Source organism: Oryzias latipes, chromosome 19, assembly GCF_002234675.1.
Source record: "Oryzias latipes chromosome 19, ASM223467v1".
Classification (NCBI taxonomy): domain Eukaryota; kingdom Metazoa; phylum Chordata; class Actinopteri; order Beloniformes; family Adrianichthyidae; genus Oryzias; species Oryzias latipes.
The window spans coordinates 17,936,383-17,949,533 of NC_019877.2; positions in this window are offsets into that span (position 1 = coordinate 17,936,383).

Here is a 13,151-nt window from a genome sequence, read left to right on the forward strand (position 1 = left end):
AGAGGCGCATAAAGGAAAAGCACATCTCCAGTTTGTTCAATAACACAGATAATTCCTCTTGTTCTGTAACACTTTTCGTGTCATTGTTTCCTGGAGTCAAACGACAAATGCACAATCGTGGTCATTAAAAAACAAGATCCAGTCCAAGGCTTCCAGGTTCACTTCAACGTTTTTCTGTTTTTACCATCATTCTTGGCGGCGATCATGAAGTCATCTCAAGTCCCCAGAATCCATGACAACGGTGCTCCTTCAATAAACACAGTTGACTTTAAGGATGCCGGCAGGCCGCTGAAACCTGCAGTTTGAGTCTGAAGGGACACGATAAAGTCTAGCATGCCCTTAAATCACTGCTGGGAGGGGAAACGTTTTTTTTTTATGGAGAAAGGAAAGCAGGTGTGGAATTTGACAGACTTTGCTGTGGAGTTGCAAGCTTTTTTGACGCATACACATGAGCCAAAAAGCATGCAGTTCATCACTTATCACTTTAATAAAAACTCAAGAGAAAAAACAAACATCCCCACCCGGCTGCAAAGTCCCAATAAGCAGCCCGACTCGCCAACTCCATAACCTCTCCTCCTAACGTAGGAGAATTTCCGGCCGTTTGATCTCACCGAGGACGATGACACAGACTCTCAATGTCTCCCGAACAGTCCAGTTGGATCACTCAGGGAGTCGCCAGGACTGTGTTTGTGAGGAAGACTGAAGAGGCGGCAGCTCCAACAGAAGACAAAGAAAACGCGGCACATGCCAGGCATTCCTTCTGACCGCACAACTGGGCAGGAGCAGATGCTCAACTGATGACTGGAGTTCGTTATGTGTGTTTTCTTCATCAAAAAGCTCCACACGCTTTGAACTTCATGGCATTTCTATTCTTCAGCCTCGGGTTATAAAGTGGTGCAAATTGTTATTTTAGATTTCTAGCAAACTTGAGAAAGTCTTCAACCACATTTTTTTTACATCTGTCATTCATTAGTCAATATTTTTAAAGTGGAAGTGGACTTAAAATACCCTTATTAAATAGAAAAATATTACCTTTTATAGATCATTGCTGGATTTTAAATGTATTCTTTATCATTTAGAGCAGTGGTCCCCAATCCTAATTTTCTGTTTTATTTACTCTGATTCTAAAGGAAATTTTATTTTGGAAAACTACTTGATTCTCTCTACCACATCGACTCATTCTTGACGCATGACAAGTATCTCTGTCAGGTTTGATGGGTGAAGTTAGACCACGGAATGCAATGACTCAGGCTGGAGAGATAAAAGCAGTTTATTTTGACAGCCACAAAAGTCCTCCAAACAGTAAGGGGCATCCAAGAGAGTAAATTGCTGAGTAAATCCACTTCAAAGTAGTGGAGGGAAACTTAACACTAATCCAGTAATCTAAACAGAAGTTCCAAATTCAAAACGAAGAAAAAGGAACAGTCTCACGAAGGTGGAGAAATCCATGAGAGGCAGGCAGAAATCAGTAATTGAGGACGAAGGTGTGGGTCAGAGGCACGGAGGGCAGAAAGGTTCAAAGCAGAGGTACCGGAGGGCGAAAGGCAGGTCCAAAGGTCCAAGACGTGAGCAGGATGAGACAAGGCAGGAAACAGGCAAAACAGGTACACTAGATGACAAGGGATAAATGACCACTATGTGGTCCTGAGAGTGGTGTGGTAGTGTATTAAAGGGCCTATATCATGCAATTCTTAAGCCTTTTACAGTAAATATCCATGTATACGAAAATATATTACCTTCGGCAGACAAAAGAACGCATTTTTTTTATTAAATATTGGTTATTTTCCTGAGCTTTTTCCTAACCAGAATTTCCATGTCATAAAAACGCTTTATTTTTTATTGCTTAATTTTTTCTCACCAACTGTCTGATTAAATTGGTGCCAGTTAGTGAGCTATTGAGTCTTTTAATTCACTAAAAATGCTCATTAGAAGTACAGTAGTTGAGGCACCCAGTATGTCTGCCCCAAGGCAGAGGGTGCTGGTTATCCCAGAGAATGTGGCATCGTGGCGAAAGAAAGGGCAGATCCCACTGCCTCACAGGTAACCCTTGTGCTATCCTAGGCACTTTAACGTTGGGAGTTGGGTCATCACTAGACAGTGTGTTGAACCTTTTTTCTTGAATGATTTGTGATCTTCACTGGTGTCCATGGATTACATGAAATCTTTCCACCTTTATCAACCTTTGTCATGGTTTTCAACCCCATAGAAAATCTTTAGAGGGATGTGAAAGACCATGTTGCAGAGTGGCACCTGCCAAACATGTCTGCTCTAGAGGAGATCTTCATGGACGAATGGGCCAAAAAACCAGCAACAGTTTGTGAAAACCTCATGAAGACTTACAGAAAAACATTTGACTGCTGTCATTGCCAAGAAAGGGTGTATAACAAAGTATTGAGTTTAACTTTTGTTATTGACCAAATGCTTATTTTTTTTTGCCCCACTGTAGGTAATATTTGGGTTTTGAGTGTTTTGTATTTGTAGTTCCCTCACTATCTGATCAGCCAGTATAAGATGATTCCTGTTGTAAGGTCAGTTTTGTTTCCGTTGGTTTGAGCTTTTGTTCCTGATTCTCTCAGTTACATTATGTTAAGTTGACCCCATTTTTATTTAGGCCCATGTCATTTTTGTGTTAGGTGAAATAAAACCTCTTATTTGAAGATCTTTTTTTAGCTTGTGGCTCATTCTCTGCCGAGTGGCCCATAACACTCACCAGCAGTGAACCTTACCGCACATCACTGTTCTTTTTGTTGGTCATTTTACTGCCCTGAAATAAGATGCCTCAATCTCTGAGGGCACTGCCTTTAGCTCCTTGTGGGTGCCGCCCATTTTATGACTTCAACCTAGAGCCGGCCTCAGCAGTGTGTCTGCCTTTCGCCTATGAAAACAAACAACATCTGAGCTCTTGCAAAGCTGGATGTGCATATTGTGGAGCCTTACAAAAGCCTTTTGCTGATCAATGCTAGCTCCACGAAGAAAGTGGGTATGTGTTAGCCTGAGGGCGGAGCCGGCAGCACAGACTCCCTGGAAGGGGCTGTTCCTCATTTATTTACTAGCCAGGGTGGCTGGTAACATCCAAAGTCTACCAGCCAAATTACAGGCCAAACATTTGTCTGGAAAAACAATGTGTGTATTTAAAAGCAAAACAGTTATACGTTTTATAAAGTTCCAGCAAATGATTATTCTCTTATGAAAACCAAAAAGTAACAAATGAAAATGTAGTCTTAGGTAAGGTTTTATAACAGTACAGTGTCACAAGAACAGGCAGACAGCTGGTTCCTGTTGTGGCAGGTTTATTAGCTCAGCTAAAAGTCCATAAAGCTAAATCAGGGTCAGGCAGGCAGGGTCAATCACGAGCATGAGAGCTAGGGATGCGTTTGACACGCACGCTCCGGCACTTGTTTCACCGTCATGAAACAGAGTGGTTCGGCACAATGTTCTCGGGGCCTGTGTGAACTAGCGCAGATCACGTAGTTGATGACGTATGAAGCGCCAAATGCGTCGTTTGGTCGAAACGCGGTTAAGATGTCACTTGTGTTTGAACAGTTGGGCGCGCTATTCTCTAGAAATACGAAAGGAATCCCGAACGTTTACCCACCAGTTCTACTGTTTCCACTGTTTTTTGAATCAGTGTCAGTTCATTGCACTTTGCCATGGCTCCTGGTAAAACACATACTGTGCCTTGGGATCGTTTCAACTCGGTTTCTCCTAATAAGATAATAATACTAAAAACGCTATTTATAGACAGAATAATTCTATGAATATATAATGGGATGTAGCATTTGCTACAATAGAAATAGCTTAATGGCAAAGTTAATGGTGACTGCATCCTGAGATTCTGGGTTCAAGACCTGCATTTTTAAAAGTTTTCTTTTTTTTTTTTCGTATACTTTATTTATCCCTCAATGGGGAAATTCTTCTCCGCATTTGACCCATCCCCTGGGGGAGCGGTGAGCTGCAACTGAACTGCGCTCGGGAGGCGGTTGCGTTAAGGGCCTTGCCTAAGGACCCTCACTGAGTGATGTTAACTGCTCGCCATTGATATGGTAATTGCCCCCAGTACCATTGTTTCTTCCCCTCCGGGAATCGAACCCTGGATTCCTGCATGGTAGCTGCTCACCTTACCAACCGAGCTACTTGCCTTGCGTAAAATTTTCTTCATGTATGTGTGTTTTGCTCTGTCAGACAGAGCTCTGACGTCGGCTATACAAAAATGTCATGTTTTTAACAGAAGACACTTCTGATCTCTGAACCTTTTAATGACCACAAAACCAGTCCTCAGCCACCATGAGCTGTTTCCATAGGAGCGCAAAGGCATGTAATAAAACATTGCCAAAACTAATAAATGGGGACAAATATAAAAAGAAAGAAAAAGAAGAAAGGGAAGTCTTAATAACCCACTAAAATGGAAATAGTCTTTTTTGTGTGTATGTGTTTTTAACATGTTCTTGTGGCATTTGTCTTTTAAAGGAGGATATGAATTTCTAATAAATTAGAAATTTCTAATAAACTGCTGTTGCTCTGCAGAAATCATGTCGTAGAAAACGACACAGGTTTATTATTTTTGGCTAAAAAACAGCATAATCATAATTAAAAGACCACTGTGAGTGCTTTTACAATAACTCAAAAGATGATTGGAGTGAGACTTTAACACCTCAGAAGACCATGTATACTGTGAATTAAGAAAGTGTTAGTATAATGACATGGGATCTCTTTTCTGCAGATGGCACCAGACAAAATCTAAAGACATCAGGCAGGAAGTAGACGTTTTGAAACCACTAACATACATAAGAACGTGTATGAACCATTTTAACTAGTAAATTTTTTTTTTTTTACAAATCCATAAAATTGATCCTTGTTCAATTCTAGCATTTACCAAATGTGACAAACGATGTTGATATTTGTGGTTTTAAAACATAAAAATGTTAACCAGAAGTTAAATTTCACAATAAAGTAAAAAACATTTTTTTCTATTTCCTTTGAACAAAGTAATATTTTCTATTTTGGGTGGAAAACCAAAAAAATGAAAGACTAACACACAGGCAAAAGAGATCATGAAATGTTTTATAAACAGTCTTTTTAAGCATAAAACCAAACTATTTGTCAATATTATTAGATATCAGTACTATTTCCTTCAGCTCTCTTCTGCCCTTTATGATGGAGGATGAGGGTAATTGCTTGTGAAAGGTGAATTCCTTTTTCCTCTCCTGCTAATCCTAACTCCTGTCCCACCCTTTAAAGGACTTTTCATGCCCACAGGATAGACAGCTTGGTTATAAAGCAGCTCTCTGGGTTCCATCATGTGGGGCAGCACTAAGAAAGGGATCTGGGGCCTCATTTATAAACGTTGCGTACGCCAGTGTTTTTCAACCAGTGTGCCGCGGCACACTAGTGTGCCGTGGGAGATGGTCAAGTGTGCCGTGGGAAATTGCCCTCATTAACTGAAAAATTAAACATTTCCCATCTCCAGGATTTCAGCTCTCTGTTCATCCAAACAGGCCCTGATAAAACACTGAGGAGTTAGGAATATAAAAGATCGCAAAATACTTTTTCTTTGCGTTTATTTTATTTTATTAAAGACATTTTGATAAGAATGACGTACCGCGATTCAGCTGCAACTCCGGCTGTATTTTGGAAAAGTCCCGTCCTTTTAACTGTCTCCACCAATCATTCTTGGGGAGCTTAATCACATGTCATCAGTCTGACCAATCAGAAGTGGTTAAAGTCTTCACTTCCTTGTCCCGATTTAGCTCGTAAAGTCGCTCAGTTCTTACAAAAATACCAGCTAAAGCTCGTCTTTATCGGTGTAGCTTTCCACAGAATCCGATGTCAGACCGTGGAACAAGTGAACAAAACAAGGAAGCTCAGAGACGCGATCTCCGCCGGCCGTTTAATGCACTACATCTCCCATGATGCATTGGGTTGTGAGAGTGACAGCGCTCAAGGAGATCTGTTGTTAAACGTCTTGAAATCAACGAACACACATCAAACTGTTTTTACATCTTCTAACTTAACTTTTATTGCATCTTTTAGAAAAAAAACAGCTGCAGTTTCAAGCTTTTTCTGCCACAATTATCTCAAAAATGCATGTGAGACTGTGGAGGGACTGTAGATAAATACAGACTATGAGTTTCTCCGTTTTTTTTGTTTTTTTCAATTTTTGGATCCTGATGTGCCGCGGGATTTTTTTTAAGGTTAAAGTGTGCCGTGGCTCAGAAAAGGTTGAAAAACACTGGCGTACGCACAAAAGAAGGCTTACGCCACTCTCTACGCAATAGTTGATATTTATAAAAAGCAAACTTGACGGGAAAATGTGCGGTCCTTCACGCAAGCTCTGACCCAGGCGTACGCACAAAAACGGGTGAAATGAGAAACGGCGACACCGTCGGCAAATGGAAGAAACATGTGAAAGTGAAAATGACAATACTGCCTCTCATAAATAACATGAAGACTTCACAAAGCAAGTCTTACAATTAACACAGCCTACACGAACACCCGTTTGATCGATCACACAAAAAAATCAAACAAAAATTACAGCAGAAATTCGAATGAACACTTATTTGCAGAAAGAAAAGTGAAATATGTTCTGCAATATCGGCTTGTTGTGCAATTCATCCTCATAAATAATATAGTTAACAGAACGAAATAATGTACAAAACTCTCGTCAGTGTGTCCGTCTGGCGGAGCAGATATAGGTGCGGGCGTGTGGACGGACGGACGGACAGATGTACTTATTGTCCACTGGGGAAAGTTGTTTTCATATTAAAACATTTCTTCATAAGCTATGGAATTATGGTATTCATACATATGCCTTTAGTTTGTTTTATTTTTGATAAAACAATGTATGGCGTTTGTCTCAACCATTCAGAAAGCAACAAGAAATTACATTTGCACTGAACAATTTCCCATTTCCACGTCGATTATTACCCACATCTTTAGCTTGTCAGATGTAATTAAATGGATATAATAAAATGCCCCATCACAATGCGTAATGACGCACAATGGCTGATCTTGCGCTCTTAGAAGATGTGGCAAATGGAAGAATTCGGAGTGAACGCATCTTTAGACAGCAAGAAGACTTGCTGGAAAATGAGGACGAGTGGCTTATGAGCCGGTTCCGACTTCCTCGAGCCGTCCTCTTGGACCTCTGCGGGCTTTTGGGCCCGGCTTTACAGAAGAGCACTCGGAGGAACCACGCGTGTCACCCGGTGCATCTGGCGCTCCGGTGCCCCCCCCCCCCGATGGAGCGCTAGACGTTTTTTTGCCTTGACTTTGATGTCCATTTCTTTTTTATTTCGGCCACTGTCCGAGGTTGTGAGGCTACAGCTTACAGCGTCTGCCACCGTTTGCCATTCAAGTGCCTTTTTGGCATTAATAATGCCCACACTGTGCCCTCCAAACAACATTTTCTCCTCTTTTCCACCTCGCCAACGATAACTTCTACTTCACATTGAGTGAAGTTACGTTTTTTTGATTTCCTCTCTGTGTTTGCCATGATTTCGCAAGCCATGAATATGAATTTGTGGCCGTTTCGCGGACTATTTATGGGCAACTATGGGCGTGTCATGAAGCCGCAAAAGCTGCGCTGCATTTAGAATTGGTTGTGATTTATTAAGGGAAAGATGCGTAGGATGTGCGTGCGCACGGTTTTATAAATCCGAATATTTCTGTGCGTACGCACGTCCTATGTTTCATCCGTATGCCACTTCTGACGCAAATCCTACGCAAAGTTTTATAAATGAGGCCCCAGGACCTTAGACAGCAGTCTCCGTCAGGGCCTGTTTCCTGACTTTTTGCATCTGCCTCCTGTTTCTGCCAGCCTGTCATTCCCTAAATGGTCTCCTCCTCCTTCTTTATTGTGCCTCACATCTTATTTAAGATGAGCTCCATCACTGCACTCTGTTAGATGTTCCACAGTCGTGGAAGGGCCTAGTGTGTGTAGGAAGGCACACGCAGAATCACAAATCACTCCTGATGGCCACTGGAGAGAAGCAGGACTGTGTTAGAAAAGTGGTAAAAGATCAAAGAAGAAAGAAATGAACTTCATACATTAAGATCCAACAAAAATCCATAGACTGGATGGAAATGCACAATACTGAATAGGGCAAAATTCTTGGATCTAAAATAACAGAGCTACAAAGCAGCCTGTTGTCAATTTCTGTTTTGAGTCAATGGGATTCTAACTCTTTGCTCTTATTGCAGTCTGACATGTATTTCATCAAAAAGGCATCCCTAAAATAGGACAAGTGACTACATCCAGCTCTTGGATGATTCATGCCCCCAAAACCATTTCTGTGACTATGTTTGATCCAAGCAAAAAGCTGAAGCCAACGTACGTTGGTACAAAGTCAACATCCTCTTGATCCCCATGTTAAATAGTCCAACTTAGGAACATTGTAGTGTTAATACTTTTTTGATGTTTTTCCTTTACAAACCGGTTGATTTTAGTTTCTTAGAGCACACATTTTTGCTCTTGTTTTTTTAATGTTTTTATTTTTATTTGGTAGATGGGTGGATCCATTGGTGGACTCAACACAACTCTTCCTTTCTTCTGTTCTGCCAAATTTCTCATTTTCTGGATTGGCTTTCCCCACTCGCATGGTTGACTTTTAAAATTATCATTTCATGAAACACTGGAAAACTATGTTATGTTTAAGGTTTAAAGTTTGGTGAGTGTGATCCCTGTATTCCACAGGTTTCAAACTCCAGGCCTTGAGGGCTGGTGTCCTACATGCTTTTCCACTAACCTTCCATAGAAGCTCTTCATTGGCTTAACACACTTGATCCAGGTAATGATCAGCAGATAAAGCAGGATTTATGGAAAACCAGCAGGATACCAGCCCTTGAGACCAAATATTTGACACCCCTGTCATGCATTACAAAAAAAGAGCAAGAAAAGCTGAAAAAATCCACAAAGCAGCTAGTCTACAAAAGGTGGTGAAACATTGTATTCTCTTCAGACACAGTGAGAAACCGTAACCATCGTTTTCCAAATTTTACGTTGGCTTTTTGAAAATGAAATTTTCTGTTTTTTGCCCGAAGGCCTGGACAATAAGAATGGACACTTTTGCTTATGAAGACTCTCATTCATCCAGGTAGATTCCATCATAGTAGTAGGTCTTCCAGTGTCATATAAGCCCATGCAGGCTTGGGCATGATACTTAAATAAAATCAAACTCAAACTCCATCATCGATTGGTCCACATTGGTTGATGAGAGTCTAGAACAACATGGTATACATATATGTATATATATATATACATATATATATACACATTATCAGAATTGAATGCGCTGTGGAAGCCTGAACTGTCCAAAGCGACGCGTCACTTACCAAATAAAGGAATCAGTTTTTAGTACTTTATTCATGTTATTTTTTCAGTTTAGATAGCTTTTTCACAAAAAGCTGACTATTTTTTACGTGGTCATAATAACATGACTATGTTACAGCGGCAAAGGAAAGCGATAAATGCTAATTGTCATGATGGGGTAAATAAAGCATCAGTTTAGAGAGAAAGTTCAACCGTTTACCGCTTGTTTTTGTCCAGATGTTGAAGCAAAAGTTTGTTTTAAAGAATCCAGCGCAGTGATATGGAACATTTAGGCTATGTGACCAGAACTTCTTTTCTAGGTGTGCATTGTCACTGTGGATTATCACTTTTTAATACACACCTAGCAGCAAATCACAATTGAGTATTCACCCGAACCGTGGTATAAGTGATATTTGCCACCTGGGGCTCTGTTTACAGATGTATTTTTTTAACAATGATGGGGAAATCAAAGTCTACAAACAAAAATTGTGAAAAAAAAGTTTAAAGCTGGTACCTTTTTTATTTCAGGAACCGTCAGCATAATGATCATGTCCAAAAAGTTTTGTTTAATTATTAATTGTCGGTGTAGTAATTCATGAGCTGCTGGGAAAACTCCATACTTGCTTTACTTTATCCTCACAGCAAACAGCTGCCCAACAAGAAAAATCATTAATTTCCCTCCCAACAGCTGCAGAACGTCTAAAACAGGTGGGTTGCTATAAAAGTCAACAACTTGACAAACAATTAGTTCAGGTAATGGCTTTCCCAACAACAGACATGTTCATGCAGACGCTTCCAGTTCTTGGAAGGGCTTTGGCCAGGCGTGTGCGTGTTCAGGCCAACCAGCCTGAGGTTGTAAAGAAACAGACGAGCCTTCAGCAGATGAAAAACAAAGTTCCTTCGAGTCTGTAATGACTTTTTTAGAGTCTGGATTCAGTGGACTACTTTTTCTGACATGAAAACAAAAACACCAAAAGGGTTTTTAAGAAATAATGTATATGAAATGTGACCATTGATTCTAAAAGAGAACTGGACTCAGAGAGTGTGACGTCACCCACAGAAAATGGCGTACTTCCAGCTCTGATGAAAAGAAGTCATTTAGGTTGCCAGTTTTACACGATATGGACGCCACCATGTTGGAGAATGTCAGCTAGCAGTGATTGGTCAGAATCGATCTGAGTCAGCATTTCTATGGCGGCCACTCTCACCAATCAGGAGTGACCTTATTGGAAGTCCACAACCCTACCACTTGAAAGTGGGCTTGGAATAATCTGTCAATCAAATGTTTTGAATGTTCAATGTGAGATCACATACTTTTATTGATACGTCTGATTGGCCAGTTATTAACTTAAGTACCGGTAAAATACAAAAAATATATCAATTATAATATAATCAAAAATTAGAATGATCAAGAACATGTTGAAAAAGGTAGCAAATATAATAACTGTTTATAGGACTTTTTATTCATGACTCTTTATTCATAAAGCACTTTAACAAAATTTTTAAAAATTAAACAGAGTACTGTACAATAAAAGCTTAACATGATAAAAGACTGTTAAAAACAATTTAATAAAAAGGCGAATAAAAACAATAAAAACTTAAAGATATAAAGATAAAAAACAATGTTGCAAACTAACAAGCTCAATAAAGTGGGGTGACATTTTGGTTCTTTTCTAGCCTTTAAATGAATCAATAGTAACAAAAAATAACATTTTCTTGACCATCAGAATTTAGTTTAGATAGTTTAGATAGTTTTAGGTGTTGATAACACCAAAAAAGAATGATGCCTTCAAAGTTTAGTGAAATCAATACTTTTGACACAAATTATTTAGATATTTTTTCTGGTGAGTTAAATACAATTTTCACGTTTCTTCCAAATCACACAAAAGGACCCTACTATTCCTTTTTACTACTCTGATCCTAGGCTTCATGCAAATGCGATGTTCTTTCAACATCACATCTAAACCTGCATGCCTCAGAAGGACACAGCATAAACTCAGGATGATTTAAGCATATTTGCAAATAGATGGTGATCAGCGAAAATTGCTGCGGTATCCATTAGGGGGATAAACGGAGCTGCATGTGCTGGTTGTGCAGCAAGATTGAGTAAGTTATGATGAGAAGCCAACAGCAAATTTGACCCCACTCCATCTACGCTTCATCTGGAGCCAAGTAAAAATTTCACTTTTCATATGAGAGCAGAGCAGCACATTACAATGAAACCTCTTAAAATAAACAGCAATTCAGTGCCTGTCGCTTTAAACTGAAATATTGATGTTTATTTATTTGTTTTATATTCTAGTCTTAAATTGTATCTGATATTTTATGAAGGTGTAGCCTTTTTTGGAAAGAGTCCAGCATGGAGAATCCACCAAGCAAATGGATTCAAAAAGGTAGTGGAACGTTGGCAAAATTGTAGAAAGATGTACATGTAAATACAGAGAAAGTGCTGAATTTGATTAAATTTTTATCCGAAATAAGAATCAAATAATAAAAAATTAAAACTAGTTAAATTTATTTGTAACTGAAAAGAATGTGACTTTTTTCACAGACCCCAAAGTTGTTAAAGTTTTGTAAAGTATCAGAATAAAAAAAAAAGAACGCCCCCTCAAGAGTGCACGTAACAACTGTCAGTCATTACAACAGGGGATGACTTAACTAAGACTTGGCGGTGCGACTCAGAGGAAACAAGTGTGAGCAGAGAGCGTTTCCGCTTATAGTTAAGCCTGACTCTGACCCCATCTTTTGCACACACCTGTGCAGTCCCACACCTCTGCTCCAGCTGGCCACATGGCCTCGGGCCTCCCTATCGTGCCTGATGTATGATGGAGCGCCCTCCCTCAAAAGGTGTAGGTCTCCCTCTTGGGGCCCGATTAAAACAGCCTTTGTGCTCTCGGCTGTTTTTGCTGCCTGTCAAACAGACTGCTTTACGCGGTTCATTAGCTGAGGAGGAGGGTTACTTATGGGAGTGTGTTTTACTGCCACTGGCCGTCTGTTAAGGATATGAAGGTCAGGACTTGTGTAACTACGGGCTTACTGGCCAAAACTTCCAGTGTTTTTGAGCAGACAGGGAACACAAGTACAAACTGCACAATAAAAAGAACAAAAATAATGATGCATGATGCAGGTTGGAAACTGAACAGTATCTGAAAAGTATATGGGAGAAAGAGACAGCACATAAAAGTAATGCCCAGTGGCTGGTCTCTCTGAGAAAGTAACATAGCAACCTCCCTGGACAGAATCCAGTATCCATCACAGTGGCAGACATCCAAGAAAGAGTCTCAGGTATGAAGAACATGCCTACATGCCTACTGGCTAAAGAAACTCACCACACTCCAAGAGCGCCTGGCAGCACAAATGAACCAGCAGCTAAGAGATGAGACTCAGCCCGAACGACTAACGGAAGGGAAAACAATCCTGATCTAGAAGGATCCCTCAAAGGGTGCAGTCCCATCCAACTACCGGCCAATAACCTCTCTCTCTGTCACGGCGTGGGGGTGGCTCGAGAGCCGGTAGGACCCAGACGCAGAGGCGGAGGCTCACGGTTCAGGGACTAGAGGGTTTAATACAAAACAAAAGGCGCTGCAGAGCAGGATGACAAAACCAAAAACAAAAACTCACTGTGGCGTGGCATGAAACAAGGAACATGGCATGAAGACGTGAACACCGAGACAAAGGCTAATGGACCAGCACAGGAGGAAGGCAGAGACAAGACTTAAATACAGACAGGGCAGACAAGACACAGGTGAACACGATCAGGGCAGATGGGGACCAAAGGAAGTAAAACTCAAGAAACAAGACAAGACAGGAAACCTTTCAAAATAAAACAGGAAACAGAACCAAA